Here is a 26,212-nt window from a genome sequence, read left to right as displayed (position 1 = left end):
GAATACGGGGCCGCATCCCGTTCCTCGGTATGGCCATTATTTCCGGAAGTAGAGACTGAAATATTTTAGGTACCCAAAAATTGAGGTTAGAAAAAAGTGCGACGGATTTGCCGGATATTAGCGGTGATTACTAGGCAACCTGCGGGGATGCTACAGTTAAAAGGGCGGGCCTCTGAGTCGCTTCGTTTTCCTTGTGTAAAAAAAATTCTGTTTTGGAAGGTCAAAATGACCATTTTTTGAAATTTTGCCGGCCTCTCCTGTCCAGACGAACGGGGATAGAGAGTTGACCTTTATACTGAAGATAGAGTTCGACGAGCTGTATTCAACGCACTCTTCGGCTTTGTTGTTACTACACGCACTGCGGAGTTATGGCGGCTAGAATGTCGGCGGAAGGGATTTTTCTCGAAAATCAGTTTGTGTTCGCGATTGCCATTTTGATGCTATCGTGTAAGAAGGTAGTCAAGGGGGAATACGGGGCCGCATCCCGTTCCTCGGTATGGCCATTATTTCCGGAAGTAGAGACTGAAATATTTTAGGTACCCAAAAATTGAGGTTAGAAAAAAGTGCGACGGATTTGCCGGATATTAGCGGTGATTACTAGGCAACCTGCGGGGATGCTACAGTTAAAAGGGCGGGCCTCTGAGTCGCTTCGTTTTCCTTGTGTAAAAAAAATTCTGTTTTGGAAGGTCAAAATGACCATTTTTTGAAATTTTGCCGGCCTCTCCTGTCCAGACGAACGGGGATAGAGAGTTGTCCTTTATACTGAAGATAGAGTTCGACGAGCTGTATTCAACGCACTCTTCGGCTTTGTTGTTACTACACGCACTGCGGAGTTATGGCGGCTAGAATGTCGGCGGAAGGGTGGTTTAAACCCTTCCCCTTTTTTTCTCGAAAATCAGTTTGTCTTCGCGATTGCCATTTTGATGCTATCGTGTAAGAAGGTAGTCAAGGGGGAATACGGGGCCGCATCCCGTTCCTCGGTATGGCCATTATTTCCGGAAGTAGAGACTGAAATATTTTAGGTACCCAAAAATTGAGGTTAGAAAAAAGTGCGACGGATTTGCCGGATATTAGCGGTGATTACTAGGCAACCTGCGGCGATGCTACAGTTAAGAGGGCGGGCCTCTGAGTCGCTTCGTTTTCCTTGTGTAAAAAAAATTCTGTTTTGGAAGGTCAAAATGACCATTTTTTGAAATTTTGCCGGCCTCTCCTGTCCAGACGAACGGGGATAGAGAGTTGTCCTTTATACTGAAGATAGAGTTCGACGAGCTGTATTCAACGCACTCTTCGGCTTTGTTGTTACTACACGCACTGCGGAGTTATGGCGGCTAGAATGTCGGCGGAAGGGTGGTTTAAACCCTTCCCCTTTTTTTCTCGAAAATCAGTTTGTTTTCGCGATTGCCATTTTGATGCTATCGTGTAAGAAGGTAGTCAAGGGGGAATACGGGCCCGCATCCCGTTCCTCGGTATGGCCATTATTTCCGGAAGTAGAGACTGAAATATTTTAGGTACCCAAAAATTGAGGTTAGAAAAAAGTGCGACGGATTTGCCGGATATTAGCGGTGATTACTAGGCAACCTGCGGGGATGCTACAGTTAAAAGGGCGGGCCTCTGAGTCGCTTCGTTTTCCTTGTGTAAAAAAAATTCTGTTTTGGAAGGTCAAAATGACCATTTTTTGAAATTTTGCCGGCCTCTCCTGTCCAGACGAACGGGGATAGAGAGTTGTCCTTTATACTGAAGATAGAGTTCGACGAGCTGTATTCAACGCACTCTTCGGCTTTGTTGTTACTACACGCACTGCGGAGTTATGGCGGCTAGAATGTCGGCGGAAGGGATTTTTCTCGAAAATCAGTTTGTGTTCGCGATTGCCATTTTGATGCTATCGTGTAAGAAGGTAGTCAAGGGGGAATACGGGGCCGCATCCCGTTCCTCGGTATGGCCATTATTTCCGGAAGTAGAGACTGAAATATTTTAGGTACCCAAAAATTGAGGTTAGAAAAAAGTGCGACGGATTTGCCGGATATTAGCGGTGATTACTAGGCAACCTGCGGGGATGCTACAGTTAAAAGGGCGGGCCTCTGAGTCGCTTCGTTTTCCTTGTGTAAAAAAAATTCTGTTTTGGAAGGTCAAAATGACCATTTTTTTAAATTTTGCCGGCCTCTCCTGTCCAGACGAACGGGGATAGAGAGTTGTCCTTTATACTGAAGATAGAGTTCGACGAGCTGTATTCAACGCACTCTTCGGCTTTGTTGTTACTACACGCACTGCGGAGTTATGGCGGCTAGAATGTCGGCGGAAGGGTGGTTTAAACCCTTCCCCTTTTTTTCTCGAAAATCAGTTTGTTTTCGCGATTGCCATTTTGATGCTATCGTGTAAGAAGGTAGTCAAGGGGGAATACGGGGCCGCATCCCGTTCCTCGGTATGGCCATTATTTCCGGAAGTAGAGACTGAAATATTTTAGGTACCCAAAAATTGAGGTTAGAAAAAAGTGCGACGGATTTGCCGGATATTAGCGGTGATTACTAGGCAACCTGCGGGGATGCTACAGTTAAAAGGGCGGGCCTCTGAGTCGCTTCGTTTTCCTTGTGTAAAAAAAATTCTGTTTTGGAAGGTCAAAATGACCATTTTTTTAAATTTTGCCGGCCTCTCCTGTCCAGACGAACGGGGATAGAGAGTTGTCCTTTATACTGAAGATAGAGTTCGACGAGCTGTATTCAACGCACTCTTCGGCTTTGTTGTTACTACACGCACTGCGGAGTTATGGCGGCTAGAATGTCGGCGGAAGGGTGGTTTAAACCCTTCCCCTTTTTTTCTCGAAAATCAGTTTGTTTTCGCGATTGCCATTTTGATGCTATCGTGTAAGAAGGTAGTCAAGGGGGAATACGGGGCCGCATCCCGTTCCTCGGTATGGCCATTATTTCCGGAAGTAGAGACTGAAATATTTTAGGTACCCAAAAATTGAGGTTAGAAAAAAGTGCGACGGATTTGCCGGATATTAGCGGTGATTACTAGGCAACCTGCGGGGATGCTACAGTTAAAAGGGCGGGCCTCTGAGTCGCTTCGTTTTCCTTGTGTAAAAAAAATTCTGTTTTGGAAGGTCAAAATGACCAATTTTTGAAATTTTGCCGGCCTCTCCTGTCCAGACGAACGGGGATAGAGAGTTGTCCTTTATACTGAAGATAGAGTTCGACGAGCTGTATTCAACGCACTCTTCGGCTTTGTTGTTACTACACGCACTGCGGAGTTATGGCGGCTAGAATGTCGGCGGAAGGGTGGTTTAAACCCTTCCCCTTTTTTTCTCGAAAATCAGTTTGTGTTCGCGATTGCCATTTTGATGCTATCGTGTAAGAAGGTAGTCAAGGGGGAATACGGGGCCGCATCCCGTTCCTCGGTATGGCCATTATTTCCGGAAGTAGAGACTGAAATATTTTAGGTACCCAAAAATTGAGGTTAGAAAAAAGTGCGACGGATATGCCGGATATTAGCGGTGATTACTAGGCAACCTGCGGGGATGCTACAGTTAAAAGGGCGGGCCTCTGAGTCGCTTCGTTTTCCTTGTGTAAAAAAAATTCTGTTTTGGAAGGTCAAAATGACCATTTTTTGAAATTTTGCCGGCCTCTCCTGTCCAGACGAACGGGGATAGAGAGTTGTCCTTTATACTGAAGATAGAGTTCGACGAGCTGTATTCAACGCACTCTTCGGCTTTGTTGTTACTACACGCACTGCGGAGTTATGGCGGCTAGAATATCGGCGGAAGGGATTTTTCTCGAAAATCAGTTTGTGTTCGCGATTGCCATTTTGATGCTATCGTGTAAGAAGGTAGTCAAGGGGGAATACGGGGCCGCATCCCGTTCCTCGGTATGGCCATTATTTCCGGAAGTAGAGACTGAAATATTTTAGGTACCCAAAAATTGAGGTTAGAAAAAAGTGCGACGGATTTGCCGGATATTAGCGGTGATTACTAGGCAACCTGCGGGGATGCTACAGTTAAAAGGGCGGGCCTCTGAGTCACTTCGTTTTCCTTGTGTAAAAAAAATTCTGTTTTGGAAGGTCAAAATGACCATTTTTTGAAATTTTGCCGGCCTCTCCTGTCCAGACGAACGGGGATAGAGAGTTGTCCTTTATACTGAAGATAGAGTTCGACGAGCTGTATTCAACGCACTCTTCGGCTTTGTTGTTACTACATGCACTGCGGAGTTATGGCGGCTAGAATGTCTCGAAAATCAGTTTGTGTTCGCGATTGCCATTTTGATGCTATCGTGTAAGAAGGAAGTCAAGGGGGAATACGGGGCCGCATCCCGTTCCTCGGTATGGCCATTATTTCCGGAAGTAGAGACTGAAATATTTTAGGTACCCAAAAATTGAGGTTAGAAAAAAGTGCGACGGATTTGCCGGATATTAGCGGTGATTACTAGGCAACCTGCGGGGATGCTACAGTTAAAAGGGCGGGCCTCTGAGTCGCTTCGTTTTCCTTGTGTAAAAAAAATTCTGTTTTGGAAGGTCAAAATGACCATTTTTTGAAATTTTGCCGGCCTCTCCTGTCCAGACGAACGGGGATAGAGAGTTGTCCTTTATACTGAAGATAGAGTTCGACGAGCTGTATTCAACGCACTCTTCGGCTTTGTTGTTACTACACGCACTGCGGAGTTATGGCGGCTAGAATGTCGGCGGAAGGGTGGTTTAAACCCTTCCCCTTTTTTTTCTCGAAAATCAGTTTGTTTTCGCGATTGCCATTTTGATGCTATCGTGTAAGAAGGTAGTCAAGGGGGAATACGGGGCCGCATCCCGTTCGTCGGTATGGCCATTATTTCCGGAAGTAGAGACTGAAATATTTTAGGTACCCAAAAATTGAGGTTAGAAAAAAGTGCGACGGATTTGCCGGATATTAACGGTGATTACTAGGCAACCTGCGGGGATGCTACAGTTAAAAGGGCGGGCCTCTGAGTCGCTTCGTTTTCCTTGTGTAAAAAAAATTCTGTTTTGGAAGGTCAAAATGACCATTTTTTGAAATTTTGCCGGCCTCTCCTGTCCAGACGAACGGGGATAGAGAGTTGTCCTTTATACTGAAGATAGAGTTCGACGAGCTGTATTCAACGCACTCTTCGGCTTTGTTGTTACTACACGCACTGCGGAGTTATGGCGGCTAGAATGTCGGCGGAAGGGTGGTTTAAACCCTTCCCCTTTTTTTCTCGAAAATCAGTTTGTGTTCGCGATTGCCATTTTGATGCTATCGTGTAAGAAGGTAGTCAAGGGGGAATACGGGGCCGCATCCCGTTCCTCGGTATGGCCATTATTTCCGGAAGTAGAGACTGAAATATTTTAGGTACCCAAAAATTGAGGTTAGAAAAAAGTGCGACGGATTTGCCGGATATTAGCGGTGATTACTAGGCAACCTGCGGGGATGCTACAGTTAAAAGGGCGGGCCTCTGAGTCGCTTCGTTTTCCTTGTGTAAAAAAAATTCTGTTTTGGAAGGTCAAAATGACCATTTTTTGAAATTTTGCCGGCCTCTCCTGTCCAGACGAACGGGGATAGAGAGTTGTCCTTTATACCGAAGATAGAGTTCGACGAGCTGTATTCAACGCTCTCTTCGGCTTTGTTGTTACTACACGCACTGCGGAGTTATGGCGGCTAGAATGTCGGCGGAAGGGTGGTTTAAACCCTTCCCCTTTTTTTCTCGAAAATCAGTTTGTGTTCGCGATTGCCATTTTGATGCTATCGTGTAAGAAGGTAGTCAAGGGGGAATACGGGGCCGCATCCCGTTCCTCGGTATGACCATTATTTCCGGAAGTAGAGACTGAAATATTTTAGGTACCCAAAAATTGAGGTTAGAAAAAAGTGCGACGGATTTGCCGGATATTAGCGGTGATTACTAGGCAACCTGCGGGGATGCTACAGTTAAAAGGGCGGGCCTCTGAGTCGCTTCGTTTTCCTTGTGTAAAAAAAATTCTGTTTTGGAAGGTCAAAATGACCATTTTTTGAAATTTTGCCGGCCTCTCCTGTCCAGACGAACGGGGATAGAGAGTTGTCCTTTATACTGAAGATAGAGTTCGACGAGCTGTATTCAACGCACTCTTCGGCTTTGTTGTTACTACACGCACTGCGGAGTTATGGCGGCTAGAATGTCGGCGGAAGGGTGGTTTAAACCCTTCCCCTTTTTTTCTCGAAAATCAGTTTGTGTTCGCGATTGCCATTTTGATGCTATCGTGTAAGAAGGTAGTCAAGGGGGAATACGGGGCCGCATCCCGTTCCTCGGTATGGCCATTATTTCCGGAAGTAGAGACTGAAATATTTTAGGTACCCAAAAATTGAGGTTAGAAAAAAGTGCGACGGATTTGCCGGATATTAGCGGTGATTACTAGGCAACCTGCGGGGATGCTACAGTTATAAGGGCGGGCCTCTGAGTCGCTTCGTTTTCCTTGTGTAAAAAAAATTCTGTTTTGGAAGGTCAAAATGACCATTTTTTTAAATTTTGCCGGCCTCTCCTGTCCAGACGAACGGGGATAGAGTGTTGTCCTTTATACTGAAGATAGAGTTCGACGAGCTGTATTCAACGCACTCTTCGGCTTTGTTGTTACTACACGCACTGCGGAGTTATGGCGGCTAGAATGTCGGCGGAAGGGTGGTTTAAACCCTTCCCCTTTTTTTCTCGAAAATCAGTTTGTGTTCGCGATTGCCATTTTGATGCTATCGTGTAAGAAGGTAGTCAAGGGGGAATACGGGGCCGCATCCCGTTCCTCGGTATGACCATTATTTCCGGAAGTAGAGACTGAAATATTTTAGGTACCCAAAAATTGAGGTTAGAAAAAAGTGCGACGGATTTGCCGGATATTAGCGGTGATTACTAGGCAACCTGCGGGGATGCTACAGTTAAAAGGGCGGGCCTCTGAGTCGCTTCGTTTTCCTTGTGTAAAAAAAATTCTGTTTTGGAAGGTCAAAATGACCATTTTTTTAAATTTTGCCGGCCTCTCCTGTCCAGACGAACGGGGATAGAGAGTTGTCCTTTATACTGAAGATAGAGTTCGACGAGCTGTATTCAACGCACTCTTCGGCTTTGTTGTTACTACACGCACTGCGGAGTTATGGCGGCTAGAATGTCGGCGGAAGGGTGGTTTCCTTCCCCCTTTTTTTCTCGAAAATCAGTTTGTGTTCGCGATTGCCATTTTGATGCTATCGTGTAAGAAGGTAGTCAAGGGGAAATACGGGGCCGCATCCCGTTCCTCGGTATGGCCATTATTTCCGGAAGTAGAGACTGAAATATTTTAGGTACCCAAAAATTGAGGTTAGAAAAAAGTGCGACGGATTTGCCGGATATTAGCGGTGATTACTAGGCAACCTGCGGGGATGCTACAGTTAAAAGGGCGGGCCTCTGAGTCGCTTCGTTTTCCTTGTGTAAAAAAAATTCTGTTTTGGAAGGTCAAAATGACCATTTTTTGAAATTTTGCCGGCCTCTCCTGTCCAGACGAACGGGGATAGAGAGTTGTCCTTTATACTGAAGATAGAGTTCGACGAGCTGTATTCAACGCACTCTTCGGCTTTGTTGTTACTACACGCACTGCGGAGTTATGGCGGCTAGAATGTCGGCGGAAGGGTGGTTTAAACCCTTCCCCTTTTTTTCTCGAAAATCAGTTTGTGTTCGCGATTGCCATTTTGATGCTATCGTGTAAGAAGGTAGTCAAGGGGGAATACGGGGCCGCATCCCGTTCCTCGGTATGGCCATTATTTCCGGAAGTAGAGACTGAAATATTTTAGGTACCCAAAAATTGAGGTTAGAAAAAAGTGCGACGGATTTGCCGGATATTAGCGGTGATTACTAGGCAACCTGCGGGGATGCTACAGTTAAAAGGGCGGGCCTCTGAGTCGCTTCGTTTTCCTTGTGTAAAAAAAATTCTGTTTTGGAAGGTCAAAATGACCATTTTTTTAAATTTTGCCGGCCTCTCCTGTCCAGACGAACGGGGATAGAGAGTTGTCCTTTATACTGAAGATAGAGTTCGACGAGCTGTATTCAACGCACTCTTCGGCTTTGTTGTTACTACACGCACTGCGGAGTTATGGCGGCTAGAATGTCGGCGGAAGGGTGGTTTAAAACCATTCCCCTTTTTTTCTCGAAAATCAGTTTGTGTTCGCGATTGCCATTTTGATGCTATCGTGTAAGAAGGTAGTCAAGGGGGAATACGGGGCCGCATCCCGTTCCTCGGTATGGCCATTATTTCCGGAAGTAGAGACTGAAATATTTTAGGTACCCAAAAATTGAGGTTAGAAAAAAGTGCGACGGATTTGCCGGATATTAGCGGTGATTACTAGGCAACCTGCGGGGATGCTACAGTTAAAAGGGCGGGCCTCTGAGTCGCTTCGTTTTCCTTGTGTAAAAAAAATTCTGTTTTGGAAGGTCAAAATGACCATTTTTTGAAATTTTGCCGGCCTCTCCTGTCCAGACGAACGGGGATAGAGAGTTGTCCTTTATACTGAAGATAGAGTTCGACGAGCTGTATTCAACGCACTCTTCGGCTTTGTTGTTACTACACGCACTGCGGAGTTATGGCGGCTAGAATGTCGGCGGAAGGGTGGTTTAAACCCTTCCCCTTTTTTTCTCGAAAATCAGTTTGTGTTCGCGATTGCCATTTTGATGCTATCGTGTAAGAAGGTAGTCAAGGGGGAATACGGGGCCGCATCCCGTTCCTCGGTATGGCCATTATTTCCGGAAGTAGAGACTGAAATATTTTAGGTACCCAAAAATTGAGGTTAGAAAAAAGTGCGACGGATTTGCCGGATATTAGCGGTGATTACTAGGCAACCTGCGGGGATGCTACAGTTAAAAGGGCGGGCCTCTGAGTCGCTTCGTTTTCCTTGTGTAAAAAAAATTCTGTTTTGGAAGGTCAAAATGACCATTTTTTGAAATTTTGCCGGCCTCTCCTGTCCAGACGAACGGGGATAGAGAGTTGTCCTTTATACTGAAGATAGAGTTCGCCGAGCTGTATTCAACGCACTCTTCGGCTTTGTTGTTACTACACGCACTGCGGAGTTATGGCGGCTAGAATGTCGGCGGAAGGGTGGTTTAAACCCTTCCCCTTTTTTTCTCGAAAATCAGTTTGTGTTCGCGATTGCCATTTTGATGCTATCGTGTAAGAAGGTAGTCAAGGGGGAATACGGGGCCGCATCCCGTTCCTCGGTATGGCCATTATTTCCGGAAGTAGAGACTGAAATATTTTAGGTACCCAAAAATTGAGGTTAGAAAAAAGTGCGACGGATTTGCCGGATATTAGCGGTGATTACTAGGCAACCTGCGGGGATGCTACAGTTAAAAGGGCGGGCCTCTGAGTCGCTTCGTTTTCCTTGTGTAAAAAAAATTCTGTTTTGGAAGGTCAAAATGACCATTTTTTGAAATTTTGCCGGCCTCTCCTGTCCAGACGAACGGGGATAGAGAGTTGTCCTTTATACTGAAGATAGAGTTCGACGAGCTGTATTCAACGCACTCTTCGGCTTTGTTGTTACTACACGCACTGCGGAGTTATGGCGGCTAGAATGTCGGCGGAAGGGTAGTTTAAACCCTTCCCCTTTTTTTCTCGAAAATCAGTTTGTGTTCGCGATTGCCATTTTGATGCTATCGTGTAAGAAGGTAGTCAAGGGGGAATACGGGGCCGCATCCCGTTCCTCGGTATGGCCATTATTTCCGGAAGTAGAGACTGAAATATTTTAGGTACCCAAAAATTGAGGTTAGAAAAAAGTGCGACGGATTTGCCGGATATTAGCGGTGATTACTAGGCAACCTGCGGGGATGCTACAGTTAAAAGGGCGGGCCTCTGAGTCGCTTCGTTTTCGTTGTGTAAAAAAAATTCTGTTTTGGAAGGTCAAAATGACCATTTTTTGAAATTTTGCCGGCCTCTCCTGTCCAGACGAACGGGGATAGAGAGTTGTCCTTTATACTGAAGATAGAGTTCGACGAGCTGTATTCAACGCACTCTTCGGCTTTGTTGTTACTGCACGCACTGCGGAGTTATGGCGGCTAGATTGTCGGCGGAAGGGATTTTTCTCGAAAATCAGTTTGTGTTCGCGATTGCCATTTTGATGCTATCGTGTAAGAAGGTAGTCAAGGGGGAATACGGGGCCGCATCCCGTTCCTCGGTATGGCCATTATTTCCGGAAGTAGAGACTGAAATATTTTAGGTACCCAAAAATTGAGGTTAGAAAAAAGTGCGACGGATTTGCCGGATATTAGCGGTGATTACTAGGCAACCTGCGGGGATGCTACAGTTAAAAGGGCGGGCCTCTGAGTCGCTTCGTTTTCCTTGTGTAAAAAAAATTCTGTTTTGGAAGGTCAAAATGACCATTTTTTGAAATTTTGCCGGCCTCTCCTGTCCAGACGAACGGGGATAGAGAGTTGTCCTTTATACTGAAGATAGAGTTCGACGAGCTGTATTCAACGCACTCTTCGGCTTTGTTGTTACTACACGCACTGCGGAGTTATGGCGGCTAGATTGTCGGCGGAAGGGATTTTTCTCGAAAATCAGTTTGTGTTCGCGATTGCCATTTTGATGCTATCGTGTAAGAAGGTAGTCAAGGGGGAATACGGGGCCGCATCCCGTTCCTCGGTATGGCCATTATTTCCGGAAGTAGAGACTGAAATATTTTAGGTACCCAAAAATTGAGGTTAGAAAAAAGTGCGACGGATTTGCCGGATATTAGCGGTGATTACTAGGCAACCTGCGGGGATGCTACAGTTAAAAGGGCGGGCCTCTGAGTCGCTTCGTTTTCCTTGTGTAAAAAAAATTCTGTTTTGGAAGGTCAAAATGACCATTTTTTGAAATTTTGCCGGCCTCTCCTGTCCAGACGAACGGGGATAGAGAGTTGTCCTTTATACTGAAGATAGAGTTCGACGAGCTGTATTCAACGCACTCTTCGGCTTTGTTGTTACTACACGCACTGCGGAGTTATGGCGGCTAGAATGTCGGCGGAAGGGTGGTGTAAAACCTTCCCCTTTTTTTCTCGAAAATCAGTTTGTGTTCGCGATTGCCATTTTGATGCTATCGTGTAAGAAGGTAGTCAAGGGGGAATACGGGGCCGCATCCCGTTCCTCGGTATGGCCATTATTTCCGGAAGTAGAGACTGAAATATTTTAGGTACCCAAAAATTGAGGTTAGAAAAAAGTGCGACGGATTTGCCGGATATTAGCGGTGATTACTAGGCAACCTGCGGGGATGCTACAGTTAAAAGGGCGGGCCTCTGAGTCGCTTCGTTTTCCTTGTGTAAAAAAAATTCTGTTTTGGAAGGTCAAAATGACCATTTTTTGAAATTTTGCCGGCCTCTCCTGTCCAAACGATCGGGGATAGAGAGTTGTCCTTTATACTGAAGATAGAGTTCGACGAGCTGTATTCAACGCACTCTTCGGCTTTGTTGTTACTACACGCACTGCGGAGTTATGGCGGCTAGAATGTCGGCGGAAGGGTGGTTTAAACCCTTCCCCTTTTTTTCTCGAAAATCAGTTTGTGTTCGCGATTGCCATTTTGATGCTATCGTGTAAGAAGGTAGTCAAGGTGGAATACGGGGCCGCATCCCGTTCCTCGGTATGGCCATTATTTCCGGAAGTAGAGACTGAAATATTTTAGGTACCCAAAAATTGAGGTTAGAAAAAAATGCGACGGATTTGCCGGATATTAGCGGTGATTACTAGGCAACCTGCAGGGATGCTACAGTTAAAAGGGCGGGCCTCTGAGTCGCTTCGTTTTCCTTGTGTAAAAAAAATTCTGTTTTGGAAGGTCAAAATGACCATTTTTTTAAATTTTGCCGGCCTCTCCTGTCCAGACGAACGGGGATAGAGAGTTGTCCTTTATACTGAAGATAGAGTTCGACGAGCTGTATTCAACGCGCTCTTCGGCTTTGTTGTTACTACACGCACTGCGGAGTTATGGCGGCTAGAATGTCGGCGGAAGGGTGGTTTAAACCCTTCCCCTTTTTTTCTCGAAAATCAGTTTGTGTTCGCGATTGCCATTTTGATGCTATCGTGTAAGAAGGTAGTCAAGGGGGAATACGGGGCCGCATCCCGTTCCTCGGTATGGCCATTATTTCCGGAAGTAGAGACTGAAATATTTTAGGTACCCAAAAATTGAGGTTAGAAAAAAGTGCGACGGATTTGCCGGATATTAGCGGTGATTACTAGGCAACCTGCGGGGATGCTACAGTTAAAAGGGCGGGCCTCTGAGTCGCTTCGTTTTCCTTGTGTAAAAAAAATTCTGTTTTGGAAGGTCAAAATGACCATTTTTTGAAATTTTGCCGGCCTCTCCTGTCCAGACGAACGGGGATAGAGAGTTGTCCTGTATACTGAAGATAGAGTTCGACGAGCTGTATTCAACGCACTCTTCGGCTTTGTTGTTACTACGCGCACTGCGGAGTTATGGCGGCTAGAATGTCGGCGGAAGGGTGGTTTAAACCCTTCCCCTTTTTTTCTCGAAAATCAGTTTGTGTTCGCGATTGCCATTTTGATGCTATCGTGTAAGAAGGTAGTCAAGGGGGAATACGGGGCCGCATCCCGTTCCTCGGTATGGCCATTATTTCCGGAAGTAGAGACTGAAATATTTTAGGTACCCAAAAATTGAGGTTAGAAAAAAGTGCGACGGATTTGCCGGATATTAGCGGTGATTACTAGGCAACCTGCGGGGATGCTACAGTTAAAAGGGCGGGCCTCTGAGTCGCTTCGTTTTCCTTGTGTAAAAAAAATTCTGTTTTGGAAGGTCAAAATGACCATTTTTTGAAATTTTGCCGGCCTCTCCTGTCCAGACGAACGGGGATAGAGAGTTGTCCTTTATACTGAAGATAGAGTTCGACGAGCTGTATTCAACGCACTCTTCGGCTTTGTTGTTACTACACGTACTGCGGAGTTATGGCGGCTAGAATGTCGGCGGAAGGGTGGTTTAAACCCTTCCCCTTTTTTTCTCGAAAATCACTTTGTGTTCGCGATTGCCATTTTGATGCTATCGTGTAGGAAGGTAGTCAAGGGGGAGTACGGGGCCGCATCCCGTTCCTCGGTATGGCCATTATTTCCGGAAGTAGAGACTGAAATATTTTAGGTACCCAAAAATTGAGGTTAGAAAAAAGTGCGACGGATTTGCCGGATATTAGCGGTGATTACTAGGCAACCTGCGGGGATGCTACAGTTAAAAGGGCGGGCCTCTGAGTCGCTTCGTTTTCCTTGTGTAAAAAAAATTCTGTTTTGGAAGGTCAAAATGACCATTTTTTGAAATTTTGCCGGCCTCTCCTGTCCAGACGAACGGGGATAGAGTTGTCCTTTATACTGAAGATAGAGTTCGACGAGCTGTATTCAACGCACTCTTCGGCTTTGTTGTTACTACACGCACTGCGGAGTTATGGCGGCTAGAATGTCGGCGGAAGGGTTCCCCTTTTTTTCTCGAAAATCAGTTTGTGTTCGCGATTGCCATTTTGATGCTATCGTGTAAGAAGGTAGTCAAGGGGGAATACGGGGCCGCATCCCGTTCCTCGGTATGGCCATTATTTCCGGAAGTAGAGACTGAAATATTTTAGGTACCCAAAAATTGAGGTTAGAAAAAAGTGCGACGGATTTGCCGGATATTAGCGGTGATTACTAGGCAACCTGCGGGGATGCTACAGTTAAAAGGGCGGGCCTCTGAGTCGCTTCGTTTTCCTTGTGTAAAAAAAATTCTGTTTTGGAAGGTCAAAATGACCATTTTTTGAAATTTTGCCGGCCTCTCCTGTCCAGACGAACGGGGATAGAGAGTTGTCCTTTATACTGAAGATAGAGTTCGACGAGCTGTATTCAACGCACTCTTCGGCTTTGTTGTTACTACACGCACTGCGGAGTTATGGCGGCTAGAATGTCGGCGGAAGGGTGGTTTAAACCCTTCCCCTTTTTTTCTCGAAAATCAGTTTGTGTTCGCGATTGCCATTTTGATGCTATCGTGTAAGAAGGTAGTCAAGGGGGAATACGGGGCCGCATCCCGTTCCTCGGTATGGCCATTATTTCCGGAAGTAGAGACTGAAATATATTAGGTACCCAAAAATTGAGGTTAGAAAAAAGTGCGACGGATTTGCCGGATATTAGCGGTGATTACTAGGCAACCTGCGGGGATGCTACAGTTAAAAGGGCGGGCCTCTGAGTCGCTTCGTTTTCCTTGTGTAAAAAAAATTCTGTTTTGGAAGGTCAAAATGACCATTTTTTGAAATTTTGCCGGCCTCTCCTGTCCAGACGAACGGGGATAGAGAGTTGGCCTTTATACTGAAGATAGAGTTCGACGAGCTGTATTCAACGCACTCTTCGGCTTTGTTGTTACTACACGCACTGCGGAGTTATGGCGGCTAGAATGTCGGCGGAAGGACCCTTCCCCTTTTTTTCTCGAAAATCAGTTTGTGTTCGCGATTGCCATTTTGATGCTATCGTGTAAGAAGGTAGTCAAGGGAGAATACGGAGCCGCATCCCGTTCCTCGGTATGGCCATTATTTCCGGAAGTAGAGACTGAAATATTTTAGGTACCCAAAAATTGAGGTTAGAAAAAAGTGCGACGGATTTGCCGGATATTAGCGGTGATTACTAGGCAACCTGCGGGGATGCTACAGTTAAAAGGGCGGGCCTCTGAGTCGCTTCGTTTTCCTTGTGTAGAAAAAATTCTGTTTTGGAAGGTCAAAATGACCATTTTTTGAAATTTTGCCGGCCTCTCCTGTCCAGACGAACGGGGATAGAGAGTTGTCCTTTATACTGAAGATAGAGTTCGACGAGCTGTATTCAACGCACTCTTCGGCTTTGTTGTTACTACACGCACTGCGGAGTTATGGCGGCTAGAATGTCGGCGGAAGGGTGGTTTAAACCCTTCCCCTTTTTTTCTCGAAAATCAGTTTGTGTTCGCGATTGCCATTTTGATGCTATCGTGTAAGAAGGTAGTCAAGGGGGAATACGGGGCCGCATCCCGTTCCTCGGTATGGCCATTATTTCCGGAAGTAGAGACTGAAATATTTTAGGTACCCAAAAATTGAGGTTAGAAAAAAGTGCGACGGATTTGCCGGATATTAGCGGTGATTACTAGGCAACCTGCGGGGATGCTACAGTTAAAAGGGCGGGCCTCTGAGTCGCTTCGTTTTCCTTGTGTAAAAAAAATTCTGTTTTGGAAGGTCAAAATGACCATTTTTTGAAATTTTGCCGTCCTCTCCTGTCCAGACGAACGGGGATAGAGAGTTGTCCTTTATACTGAAGATAGAGTTCGACGAGCTGTATTCAACGCACTCTTCGGCTTTGTTGTTGCTACACGCACTGCGGAGTTATGGCGGCTAGAATGTCGGCGGAAGGGTGGTTTAAACCCTTCCCCTTTTTTTCTCGAAAATCAGTTTGTGTTCGCGATTGCCATTTTGATGCTATCGTGTAAGAAGGTAGTCAAGGGGGAATACGGGGCCGCATCCCGTTCCTCGGTATGGCCATTATTTCCGGAAGTAGAGACTGAAATATTTTAGGTACCCAAAAATTGAGGTTAGAAAAAAGTGCGACGGATTTGCCGGATATTAGCGGTGATTACTAGGCAACCTGCGGGGATGCTACAGTTAAAAGGGCGGGCCTCTGAGTCGCTTCGTTTTCCTTGTGTAAAAAAAATTCTGTTTTGGAAGGTCAAAATGACCATTTTTTGAAATTTTGCCGGCCTCTCCTGTCCAGACGAACGGGGATAGAGAGTTGTCCTTTATACTGAAGATAGAGTTCGACGAGCTGTATTCAACGCACTCTTCGGCTTTGTTGTTACTACACGTACTGCGGAGTTATGGCGGCTAGAATGTCGGCGGAAGGGTGGTTTAAACCCTTCCCCTTTTTTTCTCGAAAATCACTTTGTGTTCGCGATTGCCATTTTGATGCTATCGTGTAGGAAGGTAGTCAAGGGGGAGTACGGGGCCGCATCCCGTTCCTCGGTATGGCCATTATTTCCGGAAGTAGAGACTGAAATATTTTAGGTACCCAAAAATTGAGGTTAGAAAAAAGTGCGACGGATTTGCCGGATATTAGCGGTGATTACTAGGCAACCTGCGGGGATGCTACAGTTAAAAGGGCGGGCCTCTGAGTCGCTTCGTTTTCCTTGTGTAAAAAAAATTCTGTTTTGGAAGGTCAAAATGACCATTTTTTGAAATTTTGCCGGCCTCTCCTGTCCAGACGAACGGGGATAGAGTTGTCCTTTATACTGAAGATAGAGTTCGACGAGCTGTATTCAACGCACTCTTCGGCTTTGTTGTTACTACACGCACTGCGGAGTTATGGCGGCTAGAATGTCGGCGGAAGGGTTCCCCCTTTTTCTCGAAAATCAGTTTGTGTTCGCGATTGCCATTTTGATGCTATCGTGTAAGAAGGTAGTCAAGGGGGAATACGGGGCCGCATCCCGTTCCTCGGTATGGCCATTATTTCCGGAAGTAGAGACTGAAATATTTTAGGTACCCAAAAATTGAGGTTAGAAAAAAGTGCGACGGATTTGCCGGATATTAGCGGTGATTACTAGGCAACCTGCGGGGATGCTACAGTTAAAAGGGCGGGCCTCTGAGTCGCTTCGTTTTCCTTGTGTAAAAAAAATTCTGTTTTGGAAGGTCAAAATGACCATTTTTTGAAATTTTGCCGGCCTCTCCTGTCCAGACGAACGGGGATAGAGAGTTGTCCTTTATACTGAAGATAGAGTTCGACGAGCTGTATTCAACGCACTCTTCGGCTTTGTTGTTACTACACGCACTGCGGAGTTATGGCGGCTAGAATGTCGGCGGAAGGGTGGTTTAAACCCTTCCCCTTTTTTTCTCGAAAATCAGTTTGTGTTCGCGATTGCCATTTTGATGCTATCGTGTAAGAAGGTAGTCAAGGGGGAATACGGGGCCGCATCCCGTTCCTCGGTATGGCCATTATTTCCGGAAGTAGAGACTGAAATATATTAGGTACCCAAAAATTGAGGTTAGAAAAAAGTGCGACGGATTTGCCGGATATTAGCGGTGATTACTAGGCAACCTGCGGGGATGCTACAGTTAAAAGGGCGGGCCTCTGAGTCGCTTCGTTTTCCTTGTGTAAAAAAAATTCTGTTTTGGAAGGTCAAAATGACCATTTTTTGAAATTTTGCCGGCCTCTCCTGTCCAGACGAACGGGGATAGAGAGTTGGCCTTTATACTGAAGATAGAGTTCGACGAGCTGTATTCAACGCACTCTTCGGCTTTGTTGTTACTACACGCACTGCGGAGTTATGGCGGCTAGAATGTCGGCGGAAGGACCCTTCCCCTTTTTTTCTCGAAAATCAGTTTGTGTTCGCGATTGCCATTTTGATGCTATCGTGTAAGAAGGTAGTCAAGGGGGAATACGGAGCCGCATCCCGTTCCTCGGTATGGCCATTATTTCCGGAAGTAGAGACTGAAATATTTTAGGTACCCAAAAATTGAGGTTAGAAAAAAGTGCGACGGATTTGCCGGATATTAGCGGTGATTACTAGGCAACCTGCGGGGATGCTACAGTTAAAAGGGCGGGCCTCTGAGTCGCTTCGTTTTCCTTGTGTAGAAAAAATTCTGTTTTGGAAGGTCAAAATGACCATTTTTTGAAATTTTGCCGGCCTCTCCTGTCCAGACGAACGGGGATAGAGAGTTGTCCTTTATACTGAAGATAGAGTTCGACGAGCTGTATTCAACGCACTCTTCGGCTTTGTTGTTACTACACGCACTGCGGAGTTATGGCGGCTAGAATGTCGGCGGAAGGGTGGTTTAAACCCTTCCCCTTTTTTTTCTCGAAAATCAGTTTGTGTTCGCGATTGCCATTTTGATGCTATCGTGTAAGAAGGTAGGCAAGGGGGAATACGGGGCCGCATCCCGTTCCTCGGTATGGCCATTATTTCCGGAAGTAGAGACTGAAATATTTTAGGTACCCAAAAATTGAGGTTAGAAAAAAGTGCGACGGATTTGCCGGATATTAGCGGTGATTACTAGGCAACCTGCGGGGATGCTACAGTTAAAAGGGCGGGCCTCTGAGTCGCTTCGTTTTCCTTGTGTAAAAAAAATTCTGTTTTGGAAGGTCAAAATGACCATTTTTTGAAATTTTGCCGGCCTCTCCTGTCCAGACGAACGGGGATAGAGAGTTGTCCTTTATACTGAAGATAGAGTTCGACGAGCTGTATTCAACGCACTCTTCGGCTTTGTTGTTACTACACGCACTGCGGAGTTATGGCGGCTAGAATGTCGGCGGAAGGGTGGTTTAAACCCTTCCCCTTTTTTTCTCGAAAATCAGTTTGTGTTCGCGATTGCCATTTTGATGCTATCGTGTAAGAAGGTAGTCAAGGGGGAATACGGGGCCGCATCCCGTTCCTCGGTATGGCCATTATTTCCGGAAGTAGAGACTGAAATATTTTAGGTACCCAAAAATTGAGGTTAGAAAAAAGTGCGACGGATTTGCCGGATATTAGCGGTGATTACTAGGCAACCTGCGGGGATGCTACAGTTAAAAGGGCGGGCCTCTGAGTCGCTTCGTTTTCCTTGTGTAAAAAAAATTCTGTTTTGGAAGGTCAAAATGACCATTTTTTGAAATTTTGCCGTCCTCTCCTGTCCAGACGAACGGGGATAGAGAGTTGTCCTTTATACTGAAGATAGAGTTCGACGAGCTGTATTCAACGCACTCTTCGGCTTTGTTGTTGCTACACGCACTGCGGAGTTATGGCGGCTAGAATGTCGGCGGAAGGGTGGTTTAAACCCTTCCCCTTTTTTTCTCGAAAATCAGTTTGTGTTCGCGATTGCCATTTTGATGCTATCGTGTAAGAAGGTAGTCAAGGGGGAATACGGGGCCGCATCCCGTTCCTCGGTATGGCCATTATTTCCGGAAGTAGAGACTGAAATATTTTAGGTACCCAAAAATTGAGGTTAGAAAAAAGTGCGACGGATTTGCCGGATATTAGCGGTGATTACTAGGCAACCTGCGGGGATGCTACAGTTAAAAGGGCGGGCCTCTGAGTCGCTTCGTTTTCCTTGTGTAAAAAAAATTCTGTTTTGGAAGGTCAAAATGACCATTTTTTGAAATTTTGCCGGCCTCTCCTGTCCAGACGAACGGGGATAGAGAGTTGTCCTTTATACTGAAGATAGAGTTCGACGAGCTGTATTCAACGCACTCTTCGGCTTTGTTGTTACTACACGTACTGCGGAGTTATGGCGGCTAGAATGTCGGCGGAAGGGTGGTTTAAACCCTTCCCCTTTTTTTCTCGAAAATCACTTTGTGTTCGCGATTGCCATTTTGATGCTATCGTGTAAGAAGGTAGTCAAGGGGGAGTACGGGGCCGCATCCCGTTCCTCGGTATGGCCATTATTTCCGGAAGTAGAGACTGAAATATTTTAGGTACCCAAAAATTGAGGTTAGAAAAAAGTGCGACGGATTTGCCGGATATTAGCGGTGATTACTAGGCAACCTGCGGGGATGCTACAGTTAAAAGGGCGGGCCTCTGAGTCGCTTCGTTTTCCTTGTGTAAAAAAAATTCTGTTTTGGAAGGTCAAAATGACCATTTTTTGAAATTTTGCCGGCCTCTCCTGTCCAGACGAACGGGGATAGAGAGTTGTCCTTTATACTGAAGATAGAGTTCGACGAGCTGTATTCAACGCACTCTTCGGCTTTGTTGTTACTACACGCACTGCGGAGTTATGGCGGCTAGAATGTCGGCGGAAGGGTTCCCCTTTTTTTCTCGAAAATCAGTTTGTGTTCGCGATTGCCATTTTGATGCTATCGTGTAAGAAGGTAGTCAAGGGGGAATACGGGGCCGCATCCCGTTCCTCGGTATGGCCATTATTTCCGGAAGTAGAGACTGAAATATTTTAGGTACCCAAAAATTGAGGTTAGAAAAAAGTGCGACGGATTTGCCGGATATTAGCGGTGATTACTAGGCAACCTGCGGGGATGCTACAGTTAAAAGGGCGGGCCTCTGAGTCGCTTCGTTTTCCTTGTGTAAAAAAAATTCTGTTTTGGAAGGTCAAAATGACCATTTTTTGAAATTTTGCCGGCCTCTCCTGTCCAGACGAACGGGGATAGAGAGTTGTCCTTTATACTGAAGATAGAGTTCGACGAGCTGTATTCAACGCACTCTTCGGCTTTGTTGTTACTATACGTACTGCTGAGTTATGGCGGCTAGAATGTCGGCGGAAGGGTGGTTTAAACCCTTCCCCTTTTTTTCTCGAAAATCACTTTGTGTTCGCGATTGCCATTTTGATGCTATCGTGTAAGAAGGTAGTCAAGGGGGAGTACGGGGCCGCATCCCGTTCCTCGGTATGGCCATTATTTCCGGAAGTAGAGACTGAAATATTTTAGGTACCCAAAAATTGAGGTTAGAAAAAAGTGCGACGGATTTGCCGGATATTAGCGGTGATTACTAGGCAACCTGCGGGGATGCTACAGTTAAAAGGGCGGGCCTCTGAGTCGCTTCGTTTTCCTTGTGTAAAAAAAATTCTGTTTTGGAAGGTCAAAATGACCATTTTTTGAAATTTTGCCGGCCTCTCCTGTCCAGACGAACGGGGATAGAGAGTTGTCCTTTATACTGAAGATAGAGTTCGACGAGCTGTATTCAACGCACTCTTCGGCTTTGTTGTTACTACACGCACTGCGGAGTTATGGCGGCTAGAATGTCGGCGGAAGGGTGGTTTAAACCCTTCCTTTTTTTTTCTCGAAAATCAGTTTGTGTTCGCGATTGCCATTTTGATGCTATCGTGTAAGAAGGTAGTCAAGGGGGAATACGGGGCCGCATCCCGTTCCTCGGTATGGCCATTATTTCCGGAAGTAGAGACTGAAATATTTTAGGTACCCAAAAATTGAGGTTAGAAAAAAGTGCGACGGATTTGCCGGATATTAGCGGTGATTACTAGGCAACCTGCGGGGATGCTACAGTTAAAAGGGCGGGCCTCTGAGTCGCTTCGTTTTCCTTGTGTAAAAAAAATTCTGTTTTGGAAGGTCAAAATGACCATTTTTTGAAATTTTGCCGTCCTCTCCTGTCCAGACGAACGGGGATAGAGAGTTGTCCTTTATACTGAAGATAGAGTTCGACGAGCTGTATTCAACGCACTCTTCGGCTTTGTTGTTGCTACACGCACTGCGGAGTTATGGCGGCTAGAATGTCGGCGGAAGGGTGGTTTAAACCCTTCCCCTTTTTTTCTCGAAAATCAGTTTGTGTTCGCGATTGCCATTTTGATGCTATCGTGTAAGAAGGTAGTCAAGGGGGAATACGGGGCCGCATCCCGTTCCTCGGTATGGCCATTATTTCCGGAAGTAGAGACTGAAATATTTTAGGTACCCAAAAATTGAGGTTAGAAAAAAGTGCGACGGATTTGCCGGATATTAGCGGTGATTACTAGGCAACCTGCGGGGATGCTACAGTTAAAAGGGCGGGCCTCTGAGTCGCTTCGTTTTCCTTGTGTAAAAAAAATTCTGTTTTGGAAGGTCAAAATGACCATTTTTTGAAATTTTGCCGGCCTCTCCTGTCCAGACGAACGGGGATAGAGAGTTGTCCTTTATACTGAAGATAGAGTTCGACGAGCTGTATTCAACGCACTCTTCGGCTTTGTTGTTACTACACGTACTGCGGAGTTATGGCGGCTAGAATGTCGGCGGAAGGGTGGTTTAAACCCTTCCCCTTTTTTTCTCGAAAATCACTTTGTGTTCGCGATTGCCATTTTGATGCTATCGTGTAAGAAGGTAGTTAAGGGGGAGTACGGGGCCGCATCCCGTTCCTCGGTATGGCCATTATTTCCGGAAGTAGAGACTGAAATATTTTAGGTACCCAAAAATTGAGGTTAGAAAAAAGTGCGACGGATTTGCCGGATATTAGCGGTGATTACTAGGCAACCTGCGGGGATGCTACAGTTAAAAGGGCGGGCCTCTGAGTCGCTTCGTTTTCCTTGTGTAAAAAAAATTCTGTTTTGGAAGGTCAAAATGACCATTTTTTTAAATTTTGCCGGCCTCTCCTGTCCAGACGAACGGGGATAGAGAGTTGTCCTTTATACTGAAGATAGAGTTCGACGAGCTGTATTCAACGCACTCTTCGGCTTTGTTGTTACTACACGCACTGCGGAGTTATGGCGGCTAGAATGTCGGCGGAAGGGTTCCCCTTTTTTTCTCGAAAATCAGTTTGTGTTCGCGATTGCCATTTTGATGCTATCGTGTAAGAAGGTAGTCAAGGGGGAATACGGGGCCGCATCCCGTTCCTCGGTATGGCCATTATTTCCGGAAGTAGAGACTGAAATATTTTAGGTACCCAAAAATTGAGGTTAGAAAAAAGTGCGACGGATTTGCCGGATATTAGCGGTGATTACTAGGCAACCTGCGGGGATGCTACAGTTAAAAGGGCGGGCCTCTGAGTCGCTTCGTTTTCCTTGTGTAAAAAAAATTCTGTTTTGGAAGGTCAAAATGACCATTTTTTGAAATTTTGCCGGCCTCTCCTGTCCAGACGAACGGGGATAGAGAGTTGTCCTTTATACTGAAGATAGAGTTCGACGAGCTGTATTCAACGCACTCTTCGGCTTTGTTGTTACTATACGTACTGCGGAGTTATGGCGGCTAGAATGTCGGCGGAAGGGTGGTTTAAACCCTTCCCCTTTTTTTCTCGAAAATCACTTTGTGTTCGCGATTGCCATTTTGATGCTATCGTGTAAGAAGGTAGTCAAGGGGGAGTACGGGGCCGCATCCCGTTCCTCGGTATGGCCATTATTTCCGGAAGTAGAGACTGAAATATTTTAGGTACCCAAAAATTGAGGTTAGAAAAAAGTGCGACGGATTTGCCGGATATTAGCGGTGATTACTAGGCAACCTGCGGGGATGCTACAGTTAAAAGGGCGGGCCTCTGAGTCGCTTCGTTTTCCTTGTGTAAAAAAAATTCTGTTTTGGAAGGTCAAAATGACCATTTTTTGAAATTTTGCCGGCCTCTCCTGTCCAGACGAACGGGGATAGAGAGTTGTCCTTTATACTGAAGATAGAGTTCGACGAGCTGTATTCAACGCACTCTTCGGCTTTGTTGTTGCTACACGCACTGCGGAGTTATGGCGGCTAGAATGTCGGCGGAAGGGTGGTTTAAACCCTTCCCCTTTTTTTCTCGAAAATCACTTTGTGTTCGCGATTGCCATTTTGATGCTATCGTGTAAGAAGGTAGTCAAGGGGGAGTACGGGGCCGCATCCCGTTCCTCGGTATGGCCATTATTTCCGGAAGTAGAGACTGAAATATTTTAGGTACCCAAAAATTGAGGTTAGAAAAAAGTGCGACGGATTTGCCGGATATTAGCGGTGATTACTAGGCAACCTGCGGGGATGCTACAGTTAAAAGGGCGGGCCTCTGAGTCGCTTCGTTTTCCTTGTGTAAAAAAAATTCTGTTTTGGAAGGTCAAAATGACCATTTTTTGAAATTTTGCCGGCCTCTCCTGTCCAGACGAACGGGGATAGAGAGTTGTCCTTTATACTGAAGATAGAGTTCGACGAGCTGTATTCAACGCACTCTTCGGCTTTGTTGTTACTACACGCACTGCGGAGTTATGGCGGCTAGAATGTCGGCGGAAGGGTTCCCCTTTTTTTCTCGAAAATCAGTTTGTGTTCGCGATTGCCATTTTGATGCTATCGTGTAAGAAGGTAGTCAAGGGGGAATACGGGGCCGCATCCCGTTCCTCGGTATGGCCATTATTTCCGGAAGTAGAGACTGAAATATTTTAGGTACCCAAAAATTGAGGTTAGAAAAAAGTGCGACGGATTTGCCGGATATTAGCGGTGATTACTAGGCAACCTGCGGGGATGCTACAGTTAAAAGGGCGGGCCTCTGAGTCGCTTCGTTTTCCTTGTGTAAAAAAAATTCTGTTTTGGAAGGTCAAAATGACCATTTTTTGAAATTTTGCCGGCCTCTCCTGTCCAGACGAACGGGGATAGAGAGTTGTCCTTTATACTGAAGATAGAGTTCGACGAGCTGTATTCAACGCACTCTTCGGCTTTGTTGTTACTACACGCACTGCGGAGTTATGGCGGCTAGAATGTCGGCGGAAGGGTGGTTTAAACCCTTCCCCTTTTTTTCTCGAAAATCAGTTTGTGTTCGCGATTGCCATTTTGATGCTATCGTGTAAGAAGGTAGTCAAGGGGGAATACGGGGCCGCATCCCGTTCCTCGGTATGGCCATTATTTCCGGAAGTAGAGACTGAAATATTTTAGGTACCCAAAAATTGAGGTTAGAAAAAAGTGCGACGGATTTGCCGGATATTAGCGGTGATTACTAGGCAACCTGCGGGGATGCTACAGTTAAAAGAGCGGGCCTCTGAGTCGCTTCGTTTTCCTTGTGTAAAAAAAATTCTGTTTTGGAAGGTCAAAATGACCATTTTTTGAAATTTTGCCGGCCTCTCCTGTCCAGACGAACGGGGATAGAGAGTTGTCCTTTATACTGAAGATAGAGTTCGACGAGCTGTATTCAACGCACTCTTCGGCTTTGTTGTTACTACACGCACTGCGGAGTTATGGCGGCTAGAATGTCGGCGGAAGGGTGGTTTCCTTCCCCTTTTTTTCTCGAAAATCAGTTTGTGTTCGCGATTGCCATTTTGATGCTATCGTGTAAGAAGGTAGTCAAGGGGAAATACGGGGCCGCATCCCGTTCCTCGGTATGGCCATTATTTCCGGAAGTAGAGACTGAAATATTTTAGGTACCCAAAAATTGAGGTTAGAAAAAAGTGCGACGGATTTGCCGGATATTAGCGGTGATTACTAGGCAACCTGCGGGGATGCTACAGTTAAAAGGGCGGGCCTCTGAGTCGCTTCGTTTTCCTTGTGTAAAAAAAATTCTGTTTTGGGAGGTCAAAATGACCATTTTTTGAAATTTTGCCGGCCTCTCCTGTCCAGACGAACGGGGATAGAGAGTTGTCCTTTATACTGAAGATAGAGTTCGACGAGCTGTATTCAACGCACTCTTCGGCTTTGTTGTTACTACACGCACTGCGGAGTTATGGCGGCTAGAATGTCGGCGGAAGGGTGGTTTAAACCCTTCCCCTTTTTTTCTCGAAAATCAGTTTGTGTTCGCGATTGCCATTTTGATGCTATCGTGTAAGAAGGTAGTCAAGGGGGAATACGGGGCCGCATCCCGTTCCTCGGTATGGCCATTATTTCCGGAAGTAGAGACTGAAATATTTTAGGTACCCAAAAATTGAGGTTAGAAAAAAGTGCGACGGATTTGCCGGATATTAGCGGTGATTACTAGGCAACCTGCGGGGATGCTACAGTTAAAAGGGCGGGCCTCTGAGTCGCTTCGTTTTCCTTGTGTAAAAAAAATTCTGTTTTGGAAGGTCAAAATGACCATTTTTTTAAATTTTGCCGGCCTCTCCTGTCCAGACGAACGGGGATAGAGAGTTGTCCTTTATACTGAAGATAGAGTTCGACGAGCTGTATTCAACGCACTCTTCGGCTTTGTTGTTACTACACGCACTGCGGAGTTATGGCGGCTAGAATGTCGGCGGAAGGGTTCCCCTTTTTTTCTCGAAAATCAGTTTGTGTTCGCGATTGCCATTTTGATGCTATCGTGTAAGAAGGTAGTCAAGGGGGAATACGGGGCCGCATCCCGTTCCTCGGTATGGCCATTATTTCCGGAAGTAGAGACTGAAATATTTTAGGTACCCAAAAATTGAGGTTAGAAAAAAGTGCGACGGATTTGCCGGATATTAGCGGTGATTACTAGGCAACCTGCGGGGATGCTACAGTTAAAAGGGCGGGCCTCTGAGTCGCTTCGTTTTCCTTGTGTAAAAAAAATTCTGTTTTGGAAGGTCAAAATGACCATTTTTTGAAATTTTGCCGGCCTCTCCTGTCCAGACGAACGGGGATAGAGAGTTGTCCTTTATACTGAAGATAGAGTTCGACGAGCTGTATTCAACGCACTCTTCGGCTTTGTTGTTACTATACGTACTGCGGAGTTATGGCGGCTAGAATGTCGGCGGAAGGGTGGTTTAAACCCTTCCCCTTTTTTTCTCGAAAATCACTTTGTGTTCGCGATTGCCATTTTGATGCTATCGTGTAAGAAGGTAGTCAAGGGGGAGTACGGGGCCGCATCCCGTTCCTCGGTATGGCCATTATTTCCGGAAGTAGAGACTGAAATATTTTAGGTACCCAAAAATTGAGGTTAGAAAAAAGTGCGACGGATTTGCCGGATATTAGCGGTGATTACTAGGCAACCTGCGGGGATGCTACAGTTAAAAGGGCGGGCCTCTGAGTCGCTTCGTTTTCCTTGTGTA

At 45.8% G+C, this 26,212-nt stretch overlaps 1 protein-coding gene across 2 annotated transcripts in view; it reads left to right on the top strand.

The window, feature by feature from the left end:
- LOC138708718 (ATP-binding cassette sub-family C member 5-like) overlaps positions 1-26,212 on the top strand; it is a 347,709-nt gene that overhangs the window by 126,123 nt on the left and 195,374 nt on the right. The window lies entirely within an intron of this gene.

This window comes from Periplaneta americana, chromosome 11 (assembly GCF_040183065.1).
Source record: "Periplaneta americana isolate PAMFEO1 chromosome 11, P.americana_PAMFEO1_priV1, whole genome shotgun sequence".
In the NCBI taxonomy this organism is placed as follows: Eukaryota; Metazoa; Arthropoda; class Insecta; order Blattodea; family Blattidae; genus Periplaneta; species Periplaneta americana.
Note: the sequence above shows the minus strand (reverse complement) of the source record. Positions and strands in the feature narration are given on the sequence as shown.